Raw genomic sequence first — 20,062 nt, 5'->3', positions numbered from 1 at the left:
TGCGTTGGCAGGACAGTGAAGGAACCTAAGGGGTTCTAAATACGTGTGGCCCCTCCCTCTTGGGAGGAGCTCCCCATAAACGCCTGCAAAAAGAACTCATTATCCACCCTCAGAACTCTCCTGCGCCACGATGCCTGCAGAAAACAAGTGAGAACCGTCAGGCTGCTGGTGCACTGATACCATGGCCTGCCACGCCGACCAGTATTGTCTGATCATTTCCCTGTGCTCCCCAGCTGCCCGTCTCCATCCGTCTGTGGTCTCTTGCCTTATACTGAGATGATAAACACTGTGGGGAATAACCGTCTTTTTGTTCTGTGTTTGTACAGCACCTAGCACAGTGGGGAGGCTCCTAGTGCTACAGGAATACAAATAATAATAATGATTTAGGATGGAGCATGGAGGGTATAACTAGGAGGACTGGGGTGAAATTAAGAAAAGGACGATTTACCCTGAGCAGCAGGAAAAATGCCTGGGGAGATGCGGTAGGGGCTATAGGATAGCGGGCAAGTCTCGTTATTTCAGACTTTTAAAACTAGCCTGGACATAAGAACGGCCATACTGGGTCAGATCAAAGGTCCAGCTAGCCCAGTATCCTGTCTTGCGACAGTGGCCAATGCCAAGTGTCCCAGAGGAAATGAACAGAACAAGTAATCATCAAGTGATCCTCTCCATGTCACTCATTCCCAGCTTCTGGCAAACAGAGGCTAGGGACACCATCCCTGTCCATTCTGGCTAATAGCCATTGATGGACCTATCCTCCATGAATATATCTAGTTCTTTTTTGAACCCTGTTATAGTCTTGGACTTCACAACATCCTCTGGCAAAGAGTTTCACAGGTTGACTGTGCATTGTGTGAAAACATACTTCCTTTTGTTTGTTTTCAACCTGCTGCCTATTCATTTCATTTCATAACCACTAGTTCTTGTGTTATGAGAAGGAGTAAATAACACTTCCTTATTAACTTTTTCCACATCAATCATGATTTTATAGATCTTTATCATATCCCCTGTAGTTGTCTCTTTTCCAAGCTGAAAAGTCCCAGTCCTATTAATGTCTCCTCATATGGAAGCTGTTCCATACCCTGAATCATTTCCCCCCCCCCTTTTCTGTACCTTTTCCAATTCCAATAGATCTTTTTTGAGGTGGGGCGACCACATCTGCATGCAGTATTCAAGATGTGGTTGTACCATGGATTTATATAGAGGAATATGATATTTTCTGTCGTTATCTATCCTTTTCCTAATGATTCCCAACATTGTTAGCTTTTTTGACTGCCGCTGCACATTGAGTGGATGTTTTCAGAGAACTATCCACTATGACTCCAAGATCTCTTTCTTGAGTGGTAACAGCTCATTCAGACCCCATAATTTATATGTATAGTTTGGATTAGTCTTTTCCATCTTGTATGGGTCAGGTTCCCTGGAGGCCTCACTCCCCTGAAGGCAAGGGAATTAAACCACTGAGAATCTGACCCCGCTGTTGGGTGTGTCACGGATTGAGTGAGACGTGGCTGATTTTTCACCCTCTGTCTCTTTGTTTAATGGTGGCTCAGGTCCCCTTTGCAGAGGGAGCAGAAGCTGGACATTGGAGTCTCTTCAGGGCAGGGACCGTGTCTCCCTGTAGATGCGAGTTCAGCACGTGGCACAATGGGAGTGTGACCGGGTGTGCCACTCATGGGGTGTTCGTTTGACACCTCCTGCTGGTCACTCCATGGATTAGCTCCAAGGTCAACACCCTTTCCATGGTTGCATGCCGTCACACAGTCTGTTCTCTTCAGGCTGCAGCTCCTCTCTTGTTCTGGGAACCACATCCTCCTCTTTGTGACTCAGCCCCCTGGTTAGGTCACTCAGGATTTCCCCCCCTGCTGGAGTACAGTCCTTCAATTCTCTGTCACTCCTGCAGTGACCCTGGCAGTCTTCCTGTTCACTGCCCCACTGGTCTATGCCTCACCCTCGGTGGCTGGTAGGGGAACCTGGGCCTGCCCTCTACTCCAGGTTCCAGTCCAGGGATCCTCAGCCCAGCAGTTCTTGGCTTTCTTCTCTTAGTCCTCACTGCTCCTTTCCTGGACTGCTTCCTACCACTCCTGGTTCTCCTCCACCCCCCTTCCTCTGGGAGTACAAGCTCCAAATACTCCTTCCTCTTCCCAGGGAGTGACTGCAGCCTATGCATCTCTGCAGCCTCCAAACACTTCCCCCTCTTCCCAGGGAGGGGCTGCCCTTTCCCAGCAGCAGCCCTGTCTGTTGCCAGCTTTCTGGCTTTATAGGCCTGGCCTATTCCTGCCCAGCTGAACCTGCTTGCCATCAATTCCCTGCTCCCTGGCTTTTCCTCCAGGTGTAGCCTATGGCGTTAATAGGCCTGCCTGGGCACCTTAACCCCTTCCACTCCTGTGTGGTGTGGACACCCCGTCACAGGGAGCATGATCCTGGCTGGTGCATTTGGGCACCCCTCTAATGTCCATTAATAGGGGGCAGGGCCAGATTCTCCAAAGCTGCCCCGGATCTCTCCAGTCAGCTTTGCTTTCTCCCAGCCTCTTTCACCCTAGAGCCCGAGTTGAAAATAGCTTCTTTGTGTGACATCATCCTTTGGGTACCTGGCCTGCAAGGAGTTACTCAGCCAATCCTTGCTTCCCTGACAAGAGGCTGCCCAATCAGGAAAGACCATCGGCTCGGCAGATCAGCTGGTTTGGGGGTGATGTCATAGCGAGATCCTGGCATGTTGGGCTTCCTGGTAGAAGCCTTTAACAGCACTAAGTGAGTAGCACTGGGAGCGACAGCCCAGGCGCTGGGCGTTGGGGATAAGTAGCAAAGGAAGGCAGTGGGAGTGAAGCAGTGAGAGCTCAGGGAGGGAGGCCAGCGTGGGGGTCTGTTGCTTTGGTGGGTTACAGATGCAGGCATTATATACTGACACATGGAGAGAATAAGAATAAATGGACACAAATCGGACATCAGGAATGGTAACATACAAAAGCCAGTAAGTGAACACTTCTATCTCCCTGGTCATTCTATTACAGATTTAAAAGTCACTATCATTGAACAAAAAAACTTCAGAAACAGACTTCAAAGAGAAAGCAGCACATGGCTTTGGAGAGAACAAGCCTTTGCAGACTCATCTGACTCTGGTTTTTTGTTTTTTAATGACATAATTAGTGTCTGAGGAGCATGTGATAGATGTAATGGGATTGGATTTAAACAAAGCACTTACTACATTCAGAAAGGACACTGTCCTTTGACTACAGGATGCATTGGAACAGACCCAGGGTATTTAGAAGGTGTAGTCAGAGTGTAGCTTGCTTAATGCCAGGATTTATAAAGTATAATGATGACACACAAAGTATGGACTATGGAATTTATTATTGCTAATGTGTATGTGTGTGCTATGTGTATGATCTTATTGCTAAATATATCATACACATCCATGAATAGGCCAGAATTCTTGGCATAACTCAGGGCAAAGACTTTAAAACACAGCAAATGGCAGAGACTGCTTCTGAATTTATCTGTTTTAGTTCCTTATTATATGTCTAGAAGTTCATAATAGAGATACAGCACATCAAGCTCTTACTTGATATGACAGTGTAATTTATCATTTTATTAAAGGGGAAAAAGAGATGTAAATGTTATCAAATAAAATTTAAGAAACCATATAGCCATTTGTAAATATGCTGAGGGTTCTGTAAAAAGGGCCTGCAATCTAAGGAAGCCGGAGATTTACCAAAGTGACCAGACGTCCCAGAGTATTGCAAACACTAAGGATGGTGATCTATATTTACAATAAAATTGTGAGAAATTAATGATATTTATGTCTGATACACTCAGCTGGTATGTTGAAAAGCCAATGAGAAGTGAAAATGTGTAAGATGAATCCAACTGAAATCTTAGAAGGTCTAAAGGACCACGAGGCCTGATCAGCTGTTCGTTGCCAATTTCACAGAGACAACTTAACATATGAGTTGAGCTCACTAATTTACAAAGGAAGTGTAGAGAATAACCAGGTATCAGCAGAGAGAAATATACAGAAGTTTTGTCTTTGTACATTACTGGAGGTGAACCAAGCCAATGAGTCAAATGACTTTATGTTGCTGTCTGATGAGCTGTGGAAAAAAATCACACAATCATCAAGGAATGTGAAAAGACTTTACCTAAAGTTTCCCTCCTGCCTTCATAGTGGACATTTTCACAGACAGCTGAAAATGCTGACAGAGAAATTCCCACTTGGGGAAGGACAAGGGCGCAGGTCTCAACAGCCTTGGGGCTCACTTTCATTTTATGTTTTATGTTCCTAAAAGCTTATGTTTCAGAGTTTCAGCCAGCCACCTGCAGGGGTTAGGAAGGGGTCGTCCCCCCCCAGTGTACAGTGTGTGTCTGTAGGGGGTCTGGTTGGTCTCCTTCCTCTGAAGCATCAAGGTTGGCCACAGCTGGTGATGGGACATAGGGTGGGTGGGCCAGAGCTCCGAGGTGGCACTGAGCATCCTCTTGTTCAGATGCTTGACTGGCAGGCTCTTGCTCATATGCTCAGGGTCTAACCGTTTGCCATACTTTGGGTCAAGAAGGAATTTTCACCCAGGTCAGATTGGGAGTGACCCTGGGGAGGTTCACTTTCCTCTGCAGTGTGTGGGTGCAGGTCACTTGCCAAGATTATATGGATACTCCTCAATTAATTATTTCCCTGCTACTGCAGGGGCCTCAGGCATTGGTGCACGTGGGTCCCTCCTTTTCTCTCTCACTGACACGTAATAGTCTAATTTGCTGTGGGCTGCAATGCTTTGGTCTGATTTCAGTTGTTGGGGTTAGCGTGCAGGTGTTGGGTTGTGCTGGTGGCCTGTGATATACAGGAGGTCAGACTAGATGATGTAGTGGTCCCTTCTGGCCTTAAATTCTGTGAAACTTTGACTATTATGCTAGTCCAAGGGTTTTTATAATCAAACCCTATTTTCATCTATTATTGTTATGAGAGATACAAGATAGGTGAGGTAATATTTTTTTCTTGGACCAACTTCTGTTAGTTGAGGGGACAAGCTTTCAAGCTTCATACAGCTCTTCCTCAGGTCTGGAGAAGATAATCACAGTGTCACAGCTAAATGCAAGTGGGAACAGATTGCCAAACATAAGGGGTGAACTCATGTTGTAGGAGATTGTGACCCTAAGGTGCACTTTGTGTCCAACGGCAAAGGTCGCACCGACTACTCTGCTGTCAGAATATTCAGCTAAACAGCGTCTTGTAAGGAATCGTATGAAAACTCACGGCATGCTGGTGACATTAATATCATCGTGTGATGTCCGTAAGGGTGGTGTATAAAGACTTATGTATGTGTGCTGGAAATATGGTGTGGTGCCAGCTGAAAAAACAAGGTTTCCCTAGACAAAGGCTTGTAGATTTAACTTTCTTTCTGGGTCTGGTTAACAGGGGGATGAGAAAAGAGCACGGCTGGATTACAAAGGACAATGAAAATGCATTTACATCTGAGGTAAACAAAGTGATCAAGCCATTTGAAAAAGCAAACTGATCAGAAGATAAGGAAGGGGTTTGGTGCCTGCTCCCCAAAGAACAAGCAGCAGGGGCTTGTGTTTCAGAGAATACATTTGTGACATTGCACCCCATATTCTTCATAGTTGTATGATTATAATATAATTATGACATAATTATGATGCATTTTGTACAAGATATGTCTTGTCAGGTGTCTATGAAAAAATATGATTTTCTGAATATGAGTATCCTATTTTTATGCATGTATCATTTTTGTATCTGAAGTTATGAATATTGACTAGGAATCTGTATTTCAAATGTGCTTACTCTGGAAAACACCCACAGCCAGCCTTTCAGCTACAACAGTGAAGAAGCCAGACAATGCTAATGGCTCATCAGCAAGGACAATGGACTATGGCAGAGCTTAGGCTTTCTGCAAAAAGAACGAGGCATACTTGTGGCACTTTAGAGACTAACACATTTATTTGAGCATAAGCTTTCGTGGGCTACAGCCCACTTCATCAGATGCATAGAATGGACCATAGAGTAAGAAGATATATATACATACCGAGAACATGAAAAAGTGGAAGGAGCCATACCAACTGTAAGAGGCTAATTAATTAAGATGAGCTATTATCAGCAGGAGAAAAAAAGCTTTTGTAGTGATAATCAAAATGGCCCATTTTAGACAGTTGACAAGAAGGTGTGATGATTCTTAACATGGGGAAATAGATTCAATATGTGTAATGACCCAGCCACTCCCAGTCTCTATTCAAACCCAAGTTAATGGTATCTAGTTTGCATATTAATTCAAGCTCAGCAGTTGGAGTCCAACTGAGGTGCCACAAGTACGGCTCGTTCTTTTTGCGGACACAGACTAACACGGCTGCTATTCTAAAACCTGTCCTTAGGCTTTCTGTAAACATTTCAGTTGGCCAAGAAGTAATGGCTGCTATGACTCAGCAAGGGCATGTGACCAGGTCATATGATACTGAACTCCATTTTGGTACCTCTACTTTCCCACAAACTGGGGCTGGGAACTGTTTTTGGAACAAAGGGTTCCCGCCAAATGTTAAAACTATATAAGGGGGTGTGTGACATCATCTAGGAGCCTCACTCCCCACACAAGAGAACTCCTTGAAACACCTGAGGAACAAAGACTGTACTGGGGGCAAGTGTTGAGCGCAGGCTAAAAGGATTTCTAGCCTGTGTATAGAAACCTGATGGATTGCTTGTATCATCAGCCAGGGTGAGAGATTGCTAATTCATATCCAATCTTTCTAGTATTTTAGGCTTAGTTTGTGTTTTTGTTTATTTACTAGGTAAACTGCTTTGATCTCTCTGTTATCACATATAATCACTTAAAATCTATCTTTTGTAGTAAATAAACTTGTTTTTTGCTTTATCTAAACCAGTGTCCCTTTGACTGAAATGTCTGGGGAAATCTCAGCTTGGTTAACACACGTTTGTTTCATATTCCTTTCCACATTGAAGGTGGGGAGAACTATTAGTGAGCTTGCTTTGTACAGATCCCTGTGCAGCGTAAGATGGTATAATTTTGGGTTTATACCCAGTGGGGTGTGGGGAGGTGCATGCCTGGGGAGCTGGTAAATTGGCTGGTATCTGCTGTTTGTACTTGAGTGGTTTATGTAGAGCACTTTCAGGTAGCTCAGTTGGGTCTGTGGTGCTACCTGTTGTCATATTGAGTGATAACAAGGCCTGAAGGGGCTGTGAGTCACCAACACACAGCAGTGTAGGAAAAGCCAACCCAAGTGAGTTGTTAGGGGACATAGCACTTCCCACAGCTCCCAGACTGCACCCGGGGCTGACAACCCATCACAACATTTCTAAAAATTTTCTGGACAATAAAAGGGAAGGAAGGGGATTCCTTTGTTGTTCATCACTTCAGACAATATGGGGCCTGTGATCTTGGAATCTGTGAAAGGTGGAGCTCCACCTATGTGGGCTGAGTATGCTGAGAACTGGCTTTAGGTGAGAAATTGCCTGAGACCAGGGTAGTAATTTTTCCAGTTATAGACACTAGAAAGTGCATGGCTGGATGACACTAAGCTGTGGGGAGTGGTAGATATGCTGGAGGGTAGGGATAGGTTCCAGAGTGACCTAGACAAATTGGAGGATTGGGCCAAAAGAAATCTGATGAGGTTCAACAAGGACAAGTGCAGAGTCCTGCACTTAGGACAGAAGAACCCCATACACTGCTACAGGCTGCGGACCAACTGGCTAAGCGGCAGTTCTGCAGAAAAGGACCTGGGGATTACAGTGGACGAGAAGCTGGATATGAGTCAACAGTGTGCCCTTGTTGCCAAGAAGGCTAACGGCATATTGGGCTGCATTAGTAGGAGCATTGCCAGCAGATTGAGGGAAGTGATTATTCCCCTCTATTCGGCACCAATGAGGCCACATCTGGAGTATTGCGTCCAGTTTTGGGGCCCCCCACTACAGAAAGGATGTGGACAAATTGGAGAGAGTCCAGCAGAGGGCAACAAAAATTATTAGGGGACTGGGGTACATGACTGATGAGGAGAGGCTGAGGGAACTTGGCTCATTGAGTCTGCAGAAGAGAAGAGTAAGGGGGGATTTGATAGCAGCCTTCAACTACCTGAAGGGGGTTCCAAAGAGGATGGAGCTCGGCTGTTCTCAGTGGTGGCAGATGACAGAACAAGGAGCAATGGTCTCAAGTTGCAGTGGGGGAGGTCTAGGTTGGATATTAGGAAACACTATTTCACTAGGAGGGTGGTGGAGCACTGGAATGTGTTATCTAGGGAGGTGGTGGAATCTCCATCCTTAGAGGTTTTTAAGGCCCGGCTTGACAAAGCCCTGGCTGGGATGATTTAGTTGGGGTTGGTCCTGCTTTGAGCAGGGGGTTGGACTAGATGACTTCCTGAGATCTCTTCCAACCCTAATCTTCTATGATTCTGTGATTACAAACAAAGGATATCAAAAATACATTGACATCTAAGGTACACAAAGTGATCAAGATGCTTGAAAAAGCAAATTGACTAGAAGATAAAGAAGCAGTTTGGTGACTGCTCCCCAAAGAACAAGCAGCAGGGGAAGGGAACTTTGTCTGTGGCCTGTGTGTACTCAGTCTTGACTTTCCTGGTCAGAGGACCCTCCCCTCAAGGTCGGGGTTTTCACCAGTATCCTTGCTGGGCCTGTCTCCTGGCTGAGTGCTTCCCTCAGCTGGTCCTCCAGCAGCTCTCTCCCTGCCTAGGCTTGGAGCCTCCTCTTTGATTCATCTGCTCCCAGTCACCTGACCATACCTGGGTCTGATTATCCCAAACACCTGACTGCACTAGCTGAGGGAGAGGGGAGCCTGACCCCACCCCACTGTACAAGCCTCCTTGAGAAGAAATAGCCTGGGTTTTCTCTGAACTTTCCCCCTCCCCAACACTAGCTATTCCCCAGCACCATCTTCTGCTCACTCAATAGGCTGTTTTAGTTATTCCAGACAACTAGGTAACCAGCCCCCCATGCTGCCTTAGAAAGCCAGTCCCCCATTGCACCATGCAAGGGGGTGGAAGAACTCCATGGCTAGTAGGGCTGGAGATGGTGGAGATCAGTTGCCTGCGAGTCTGGGCTTTTCCAGAAGGGGGGGGCGGGAAGTCTGCATCACTTGCCCTACTGGTCCTGGTGCTCTGTGCATTGGGGGCCCCAGAAAATACAGATGGGCATAAGCCAGGAGACGGGGGGGGGGGGGGAGGAGGCTATTGAGGCCTCTGCTAGAAGATTAAGGTAAGAGGGGAACCAAGTCTGAGAGTTTGGTGTCCAGTGATGGTGGGGAAGGGTCAGAGGGACATGCCGGGGATGGAGACAGGTGGGTGAGATGGGGGAAGAGTCACATGGAAGGGAAGAGAGATTGGGATCCCCTGAGACGCCATCACCTTGTGGGACTAAGAATTCCACAAGCCCTGAAAATGGGCCTCTGGCAATGAAAAGGGCCTTCTTAATGGGCGGAGCAGAGAGTTATTGCCTGAGGGAGCTAGAAGTCTGGGAGGAGTGGGGAGGTGGGTGCTGGGGTTTTGGGGAACCAGGCTGAGCTGACCCCTTTGCTGGAGCGTATAGTGGGGAGTTGGGACTCTGAAGGTATGTGTGTGTGTGATCGAAATAGGAGCTGGGAGATCAGATCCTGGAGAGAGCCTGTTTCATAGGGACTAACGATGTGCAGATGTGTTACCCAAGAAACCAAAGACAAGGGTGGAGGGGGGGTGGGTCAGGGATGTTTACTAGGAGAGACGGGACTTCCACTGAACACATAGAATCCCCATCCTTCCCAGGGCTTGGCTATAAATTCTAAAGACTATGGCTTTTTTCTCCATGCCCTCATATAGGTTGGATGCTCCGGGGGGGCAGAGGGGGAGGTGGAAGAAGAGGGATGACATGTGTGCCCAGAATGACAGGGTGTGAAGTGTACAGGGGTTAAGTGTGCAAAATGGTTGTGTGGAGTAAGCTGGTGGGTATGGAGTGGGGGGATGGGTGTGCAGAAGTGTGTATATATATTTATGTGGGGCATATGCAGAACAAGGGTATAGGAAAGTGTGGGATTTGTGGGGGTAGGCAATGCAGTAAGTTTTATCTTGAGGAGTAGGGTGTAACGACTGTGGGTGGAAAGAAAGGCTGAAGTGAGAGTGGGTGTGGAATGAATGCTAATGGAGCAGGACAAACAGACAATGTGTCCCCAAATTCGTATGTATCTTCATGCAAATCAGAGTCTACTGGGTTTTTGTCTGTATATCTTGGCAGGGATGCTGCTGGGAGTTGGTGCAATCTGTTGGGTTTCTCTTCAACTGTCTGGGATTGAGGATCTTGCTCCTTGGGGGCATTGTCACATTCCTCTCCACAGTGACCTTGCACACCTCTGCTTCACCCCCATCAGCTGCCATGGCAAACTGCCTCTCCTCGACTGTTTAGAGGCATGTCTTGAGGCTTAGGTTGGCTTCATACTACCTGAAGAATCCATCCCATTTAGGGCTTCCTGGGAAGCTTCTTCTATGTCCAGAAATTCACAAGCGAAAGGAGGGTGTGGAGAGTGATTGTTGTTTATCACATTCCCATGATCTCAAGCTGTGTTTGATTTGCATGCAGGAACACCCCATTGAAAATCTTCAGACTCCTCCGCTTTCCCTGGGTGGTTCTTTCCCACAATCACGAATGTGCAATGGGAAGCTGTGTCCCAGAATTGTCCATGGGCATTCATTGATATCCCCCATTATGTAGTGTTCAGGCCTGAACTCATTGGCAGGTATAGTACCTTGTTGTGGGTATTCTCCATGGAAGTGGCCTGAGCTGCCATATTTCCAACATCATGAAATGTCTGCAATGAGGTTGGGGTGACATTCCTTACAGGAATGCTGTGTCTGCACCCAGCTCCTCCGAGAATAACGGAAGTCAAAAGGATTTGTTACATGTGCAAGAAATAGGTAAAGACTATATCAATATGAGCTTGTTGATTCATAAATAGATGCATAGAACTTGGTGACCTAAATACCTATGTGCAGATTAACATTCCCTTGGGATTTAATCGTTTATGTAGTTCCAATTTTCAAAAGGAAAAAAGTTGAATTTGATGGAGAAAACTGATAGAAACAGTCCTGACCCCTCCAGAACATACACACGTCACTTTTCAGCAATGTGATTTCACATCAATTTGCTTTATTAAAAGGAAAAATATAGTCTTTTAACAGTGATAGATGCTCTTCTTTTTTGGATTTCTCTAGCACACATAGTTCTATACAGCCCAAATGAACAGTGCTTTAGGCCTGGATTGAAGCAGGATCCAGTTATTTTAGAAGTGAGGGGACATCTCCCAGATTCCCAGACATCTCGCTAGACCAGGGATCGGCACCCTTTGGCACGTGGCCCATGAGGGAAATCCGCTGACGGGTTGGGGTGGTTTGTTTACCTGCAGCATCCGCAGGTTCGGCCGATCGCAGCTCCCACCGGCCGTGGTTTGCTGTCCCCAGCCAATGGGCTGAGTAGAGTTGAAGCAGGTCAGAACTGGATTGGATGACTGCAAATTTTAAAATTTGAAAGGATTAAATTAAGTCCCTTCTCATTTGAACGTCTGCCTATTTGTAAGACTCTGTGCAGAAGTCCTTCTGAAGACTCAGCACTTCGGAATAGTTTCCTCGTGACCAATAGCCAGCTTTTGGTTATACAAGAAAGGCAGGTTCTTTGGAAATGCAGCCCAAATGTCCCCAGCTCTCATCCTTTAGAATACTTAAGATCAAATATTTTTAATGGTAGATGCTTTGACAAAACTATCCAATACCCTCAGATCTGAGCCAAAGACCTAAACTGATATATTGGCATTTCTGCATATACTGCCTTACCCAAGGTCATGGCATTTCCAGGACAAAGCCAAGCACATAGTGTGACAGAGTCTTTCTGAGAAACCGTGCTGCTAAGACACTATAACAAGGGTCTGCCACATAGAGATTTGTGTTCTATTCCCGGTTTGAGTAAGTTCTCAGTGGGGCCAGAGCCTTGGCTATACAATATGGGGTGTGAAGGGCACTGAATTACTAACACTGTTCAGCAGAGGGCGTTAGACTTTAATTCATGATCTCCTGTAAAAAGGTTTTTTTCCCCCCAAGAAAATGTGTTTTTCAAAGGAGCAAGGCTAGAGATGAAAGATTCATTTTGTCTGTGTCCCATCCAGATAGTCTGTTCTGTGTGCCATGTCAAAGCAAGAGCATGCTCAGTGCAGATATAATGTTGGTGTGGGGTAGTAGCAAGGCTCTAGCAAGCTCTACCAAGGAAAACACTGAGGGGAAACAGGGATTTGTGACAGGTCAGAAACCAGTCATATTTGAATTGATTTTTCAAGGGGACAGCAAAGGCGCCTCCCTGATCCCAGAATTTGTCTCCTGCCAAAGTCCAAGTTCTGTTACATGCTAAGGAGCCATTCCAGAGTTCTTTAAACAAAAAAGTGAGAATTAATTATTATAATGTAATGTATTAATTGGAAATTTTAATACAGGGTGACAAATATCCTTGTATATTATCCTTCTATTTTATGTAAATCTTATCAGGGGCAATCTGGAACATGAAGACAAAAACCACAATAAGAAGGTTGTCACGCTGTCTGGGATTGGCTCACGACTGTGAGTGCCTACCTCATGGGATGACGACTCACTGGCACGGCGCCTCCTGCTGGTTGTCCAGGGAATTAGCTCTCTTCCAGCTACAGAGCGCCCTCTGCCAGCTGATGCCTCGCCTGCCGCTGGCCCGCATGTCCCTCTCGGACCCTGGTGCCCTTCTATGTCAGGGTTCTGCCCCTGCAATAACCCACAATCTGGGTCTCCCCATCCAGGGGAACTCCCAACCCCCTATCCCCACCCTGCCTCAGTGGCTACTGCCAGTCATCGTCTGGCCCCCGCTTCCTGGGGCAGACTGCAGTCTATAAACCACTCCTCATCAGCAAGGGGAGTTGGACCAGCTGCCTCTGCCTAGATCTGGGCTGCCCCTCTGTAGCCCCAGTGCCTTTGTGGGCCCTTAACTTGGCCTGTAGCCTGGGGCTTTGCTAGGCTGGAGCTCCCCAGCTCCCTCTGCCCTTCCCCAGCACTGCTCCACCTCAGGTACCCCACAGGTACCCCTTTTGGGCCCTTAACTAGGCCTGCAGCCTGGGGGTTTGCTAGGCTGGAGCTCCCCAGCTCCCTCTGCCCTTCCCCAGCACTGCTCCACCTCAGGTACCCCACAGGTACCCCTTTTGGGCCCTTAACTAGGCCTGCAGCCTGGGGCTTTGCTAGGCTGGAGCTCCCCAGCTCCCTCTGCCCTTCCCCAGCACTGCTCCACCTCAGGTACCCCACAGGTACCCCTTTTGGGCCCTTAACTAGGCCTGCAGCCTGGGGCTTTGCTAGGCTGGAGCTCCCCAGCTCCCTCTGCCCTTCCCCAGCACTGCTCCACCTCAGGTACCCCACAGGTACCCCTTTTGGGCCCTTAACTAGGCCTGCAGCCTGGGGTTTTGCTAGGCTGGAGCTCCCTCTGCTCTTCCCCAGCACTGCTCCACCACAGGTACCCTGCTCAGCTCCCAGGCAGCCAGGTCTTTCTCTCTCAAAAGCTAGAGAGAAAATCTCTGTCCCAACCTCTGACCCTCAGCCCTCTTATAGGGCCAGCTGTGGCCTGATTGGGGTGTGGCCCCACCTGTGGCTGCTTCCCCAATCAGCCTGGATTTTCCTGCTGCAGCCCTCTCCAGGGCTGCTTTAACCCCTCCAGGGTAGGAGCGGGGTGACCACCCTGCCACACACCCCAAGTTGGTGGTGTGTTCTATAATTAGATTTCACCAAACCAGTAACAAATGTATACTCAGTCTTACCATGGAGTCACAGACAGTCCCCGTAGACCAGAGGTGGGCAACCTGCAGCTCGGGGGCCACACGCAGCCCATCAGGGTAATCCGCTGGCAGGCCACCAGACAGCTTGTTTACATTTTCATACACGCCCACAGCTCCCAGTGGCCTCTATATGCTAATAAAGAGGATAGAAAAGAAGTTGCTAAAGTACAGGTAGGAGTTAGAGAGGAACAGTTAAACATAAAAGACTCCCATTTAAATATAACAGGAAAAGCAAGCAACTGAATATTGACAATATGTACAAGTGCTTATACACAAATGCTAGTCTTCTAAATCCTAAAATGGGTGAATTAGAGTGCCTGGTAATAATAATGCTATTGTTATAATAGGCATTGTGGAAACGATTGATTTATAAGCTGTGTTAAAAGATAGAAACACTAATACATCTGTTGCAATCAAGAACATATTTATTGGCTGCGGAAGATTTTTTGTTTGTTTATTTTTTGTCAGCCGTCTGCACAAATGGCCGTCTCGTCTCATAAGCTTCTCAAATCGGCCCGCAGGTAGATGCAATTGAGCATCACTGCTCTATATGGTTAAACTGAGTGGCAGTAATGACTGCATGAATCATAGACCTCACTGAGACTGATAGCTGGGAACTTCAATTAACACAACTAAGGATAAGTTAATTACAAGCTCTGACCTAAGACAAAAGGTGTTTTGGACTAAATGGCCGGGCATTGCTGCAAGATATTGGCAGAATTAATCATAGTCTATGAGAGGAAAAATTAGATCTGTGAATCTTTACTGGGAGGGGAATTAGGCGGCAGAGGGGTGGTTAATAGGGGGAGAGTGCTTTGGGGTTGCAGTGAGGGGAGAGAGAGGACTTATGGGGAAGGAGATAAATGGGGCTGTGTGGTAGGGGCGGGGACAGAGGTGGGAGCTCAGGTGAGGCACATGTGAGACTTTGGGGGAGTGAAGGAGTGGAACACTTGAAAAGAGGATGTGGGGATGAGTGACTGGGAGGGAAGAGGAATAGGGCACCTATCAGCCCCACATTCTTCCCTCCCATGTGTGCCAGGATCTGGGGTCTGGCTTTCAGAACTTTGAATTTTGTTCAACTCAACGGACAACGTACCACCGAGCAACCTTACCGCTGCATTAACATAGGTTTTGCCATTGAATTCATAGGGCTCTGGGGATTGTGATATATGGAACAGCAGACATTTTGTTTGATGCAAGTGATATTTATCAGATGTGGGCTGCAATCTGTTAATTATAATCAGGGGAGGCTCTAGGTACCAGCAAAGCAAGCATGTGCTTGGGGCAGCCCATTTGCAGGGGCGGCAGGGATCCAGCATGGGAGCTGAGAACCAACAGGGGGCCCTGGGACCTGTATTTCCTTGGTTACCTCCCTGCCTATAGAGCCAGCCCTGGAGCAGGGAAAGAACTACATTTCAGGTAGGGGGTGGGGTCCTGGGGAGAAGTTGGGGGGGGGGTCTCAGGAGGGGGCAGTTGGGGGCAGGGGTCTCAGGAGGGGGCAGTTGGGGACAAGGAGAAGGGAGGCTTAGATAGGAGGTGGGATCCTGGGGGGCAGTTAGGGGTAGGGGTCCCGGGAGGGGGTGATCAGGGGACAGGGAGCAGAGGGGGTTGGATGGGTTGGGGTTTCTGTGGGGGGCAGTCGGAGGGAGTGGATGGGGGCAGGGTGGGGCTGCTCCCTCCCCGTGGAGTGTCCTATTTTTTGAATGTTAAAATATGGTATCCCTACTCACAGTGCAGCTCTCCATTCACTGCAGCATGAGGTCTCAGCTCCCTCCCTCCCTCCTCCTCTTTCCTGTTGGTAGTGGCCAAGGGAATGCTGGGAAATGTAGTTCTTTCCCTGCTCCAGGGCTGGCTCTATAGGCAGGGAGCTAACCAAGGAACTACAGCTCCCAGGGCCCCCTGTTGGTTCTCAAATCCCATGCTGGATCCCTGCCGCCCCTGCAAATGGGCTGCCCCAAGCACATGCTTGCTTTGCTGGTGCCTAGAGCCGCCCCTGCTGCAAACCCATGTCCTGCTCCTGCCTAGGGCTCCATTATCCCCTCCATAGGAATTCTTATTTTTTACCCTGTGATGTACCAGAATGAAATTGAGTTTTCGGATAGTAATTCTCAGGATCACTGGTTCTCTTTTTTACAGTATTAGCCAGGAAGGATGGCTTATAGATCAGTCACAAGAGGGATGGCAAAAGTCATGGCTCAGCTCCAAGTTCTGCCACCGTGTCCGTATGTGCTGTGGGCAATTCATTTGGGGCCAGGTTTTTAAAGGTATTTAGCCACGTAAAAATGCAGCGAGGTGCCTAATGGACTTCCAAAAGTCTGGGTGCTTGAGGTGCCTAAATAACTTTACAAATCTGGCCCTTTGTGTCTCTGGCTTTCAGCTCTTCAAGTGTAAGATAGTGTTAATAATACATCAGCTGGCTTGTCTATTTTGATTGTAAGCCATCTGGAGCAGGGACTGTCTCTTACTAGGTAACTGTACATTGAGCCTAGCACAGGGGTTCCCAAACTGTAGTACATGTACCCCTCGGGGTACACGAAACTTCTCTGGAGGGAACGCAGGAGAAATTGTGTAATGGTGGATTTTATTTATTATTTTATTTATTGCATTTTCATAATAGGCTACTTGGACGAAACTTTAAAACTCTGTGTGGGGATTTGTTATATAAAATATGGTAGTTAATTGACTTCAAATTGTACCAATAAGAACACAGAGATGCTGATATACAGAGCCCTCGCCTCTAGTCACTGTACAGCGTGAGTTCAGTTGCCCAGCAACTGCCTAGTCTGTCTGAGCTCAGAACTTAGGGGTTGTTTTTTTTCGGTTGTATATGTCACACTATAACTATATCTGTATGGGCAGCTGGCTAAAGACAGGTAGTGTTAAAAAGAACAAACAAAATATCAGTGATGAGATGGGTAGGAGTACACGGGCAGATCTGGAAGGGGGTACACAGTAAGAAAAAAATTGGGAACCTCTGGCCTAGCACAATGGGACTCTGATCTAGATTGAGGCCTCTGAGCACGACCATAAGGACCCGGTCACTGCATAATAACAACCAGTCATTGAATACAACAACCTGCATCATGGCAGACCCATAGAATAAGCTCACACAAGAAAACTTATCAGATAAAGTACACTGGGGACTACTCCAAAACCTTTCAATGCCAGTGGGGGTCTTTCCATTGGCTACAAAGGATTTGGACCAGGCAGTAGATGTTTCTATATAGTTACTTCCTCATGGAAGCAAGGACTTGAAAATTTTATTCCCAAATATACTCTGGTGCTGTATAGATTTTATCTACTATGTTTAATGGCAGGAGATGTACCGGTACTTTAAATATTCTTGTATCAAAACAAGTTTTCTGCAACTCATAGTCCCCAGCACCCTAAATACAGGAACTGTCTCTCTCCTCTGTATCTTTGGGTCTTTTGTCTCTAGTGATCCTGAATGACCTTCTTACATAAAGACAGGTTTCAGAGTAGCAGCCGTGTTAGTCTGTATCCACAAAAAGAACAGGAGTACTTGTAGCACCTTAGAGACTAACAAAATTATTTGAGCATAAGCTTTTGTGGGCTACAACCCACTTCATCAGATGCATAGAATGGAACATATAGTAAGGAGATATATATACATACAGAGAACATGAAAAGGTGGTGGTTGCCCTACCCACTCTAAGAGGCTAATTAATTAAGATGAACTGTAATCAGCAGGAGGAAAAAAACTTTTGAAGTGATAATCAAGATAGCCCATTTCAGACACTTTATCAACAAGGTGTGAGGATACTTAACATGGGGAAATAGATTCAATGTTTGTAATGGCTCAGCCAGTCCCAGTCTCTATTCAAACCTAAGTTGATGGTGTCTAGTTTCCATATTAATTCAAGTTCAGCAGTTTCTCGTTGGAGTTTGTTTTTGAAGCTTTTCTGTTGCAATATGACTAAATCATTTAAAAAGCCCATTTTCCCAGTTGTTATCTTCATCAGAGCTAGATACAGGCTTATTTCTTAAAAAAAAACCCACTCCAAACATTCTCGCTGCACTGCAGATGCCCTTGCTTCAGCCTGGCACAGGAAACTTTAAATACTTTAACTTTGGCAAAGTTCTAAGTAACAGAAAACAGAGGCATATATCAAAGAAAGTGTCGAGCAACCTCAACTTAAGATGTCGCTCCCTGTGCCACCTATAATTTCTAACTAATTTTAACAAAGGTAACAAAACATTTGGTTCATATTCAAGACGGTGATACATTTGAAGTGAAAATCTGAAAGGAGAACTCAGATAATATGTTATAAGGCATAAAAAACCACAAGGCCCGATGAACCTTAACATCATTATTCTTAACAATTACTAGTATTATTTATTGGTATTTTTAAATGTATGATGCAATCTGACTATCTCACAAATAAAATGTACAGATTGCACAACTACTGGTACAGAACCATATAGAGCAGTTTGTCTCCATATTGATTTAATAGTTATCAACATTATTAGTAATAAACAAAGCAAATGAGTCAAATGACTTTGTTGCAACATGATGAACTATGAAAACAATACAATGTCATCAAAGAATGCAAAAGGACTATACATAAAAGGACATTTCTACTGGTAGCTCAAAGTGCTGACAGAGAAACTGCCACTTGGAGAAAGACAGAGTTGTGTCCAATTGGCCATGGATTGCACTGCAGAGAGGCCCATAGGAAGTGGCTGGCAGAAGTAAGTTGCTGATCAGAGCTAAAGCAGCAGGTGTTTCTTTTATGTCTCAAAATATTTTACACAATCCATTGTGGTCTAACATGTCTTACACAATCTGGGATGGCATAAGATGTTTTGCACAAAGACCATGAATATTCCAGAGAGAGAAAGTAGCAAGAATTCCAACGTCCAAATTGTGGTAGGACAGTTCAGATTTTCCCCACAAGCAGGGTTTTTCATAGATTCATAGATTCATAGATTCTAGGACTGGAAGGGACCTCGAGAGGTCATCGAGTCCAGTCCCCTGCCCGCATGGCAGGACCAAATACTGTCTAGACCATCCCTGATAGACATTTATCTAACCTACTCTTAAATATCTCCAGAGATGGAGATTCCACAACCTCCCTAGGCAATTTATTCCAGTGTTTAACCACCCTGACAGTTAGGAACTTTTTCCTAATGTCCAACCTAGACCTCCCTTGCTGCAGTTTAAGCCCATTGCTGCAGTTTAAGCCCATTACCTCCCAGGACTCCCATGCCTATCCAACCGCTGCCTGTCCCCTGACTGCCCCCCCAACCCCTGACCCATCTAACCCCCCCTTCTCCCTGCCCCTGACTGCCCCCCCCCCGAACCTCCGCCCCATCCAACCCTCCTGCCCCCTTACCGTGCCACTCAGACCAGCGTGTCTGGCTCCACGCAGCGCCAGATACACTGCTGCATACATGCTGCCGTGCTCCCCCGCAGAGCCACAGCCCCCTCCCCCCCGCCCCCCCAGCACCTGCCTTCCAGATTTGAACAGCTCAAAATTCAGGAGTGCTCAAGCTCAGTTTGGGCAGCTGTTACTTCATTTCTCCCAAATCAAATATACTGATCCACTGTAACTTGCTGTAGAAAAAGTAGGATAAAATTGAGCAAGAAATGCTTCCCAGTGGTTATTAGGACTGGAATTGCTATTTTCAACAGCCATTGCCTTGTTTGTTTGTTTGTTTAAAAGGAAGACAGTGATATTGCATTGGCAAATTCCCCATAGAAAGAAAGAGAGGAACAAAAGAATAATAAAGGCACCTCAACTTTTCTTCATTTATGTAGGACAGTCTTATAATATGCATCCAGATATCCTCCAATCACACAAGAAGAAAATTGTTCCACTTTACTGCAGTTCTGGAACCATATGGGAACCAGTCCTGTCTGTGTTCTGTGCACATCTAAAATTCCTGCTGAATGACCTGCCGTGGGAGCGAGTTACCAGTGACCCAGGGCTGCGGCGGAAGGAGGGTGCAGGTGCGGGGGGAGAGAGCCCAGGGCTGGGGCGGCAGGAGGTGTGTGTGGGGGGCAGTGGTGGGGGGGAATGAGGGAGCCCAGAGCTGGGGTGTCAGGGGGTGTGGGTGGGGGGGAAGAGCCCAGGGCTGGGGCAGCAGGGGGGTCCGGCGAGGAGCCCAGGGCTGGGACGGGGGGCAGCCAAAATTTTTTTTGCTTGGGGCGGCAAAAAACCTAGAGCCGGCCCTGTCACCCAGCAAGACAGTAGCAGAGACAGGACTAGCACTTAAGT

Source organism: Emys orbicularis, chromosome 3, assembly GCF_028017835.1.
Source record: "Emys orbicularis isolate rEmyOrb1 chromosome 3, rEmyOrb1.hap1, whole genome shotgun sequence".
In the NCBI taxonomy this organism is placed as follows: domain Eukaryota; kingdom Metazoa; phylum Chordata; order Testudines; family Emydidae; genus Emys; species Emys orbicularis.
The sequence above is the reverse complement of the archived record's forward strand: the minus strand, read 5'-3'. Positions refer to the sequence as shown.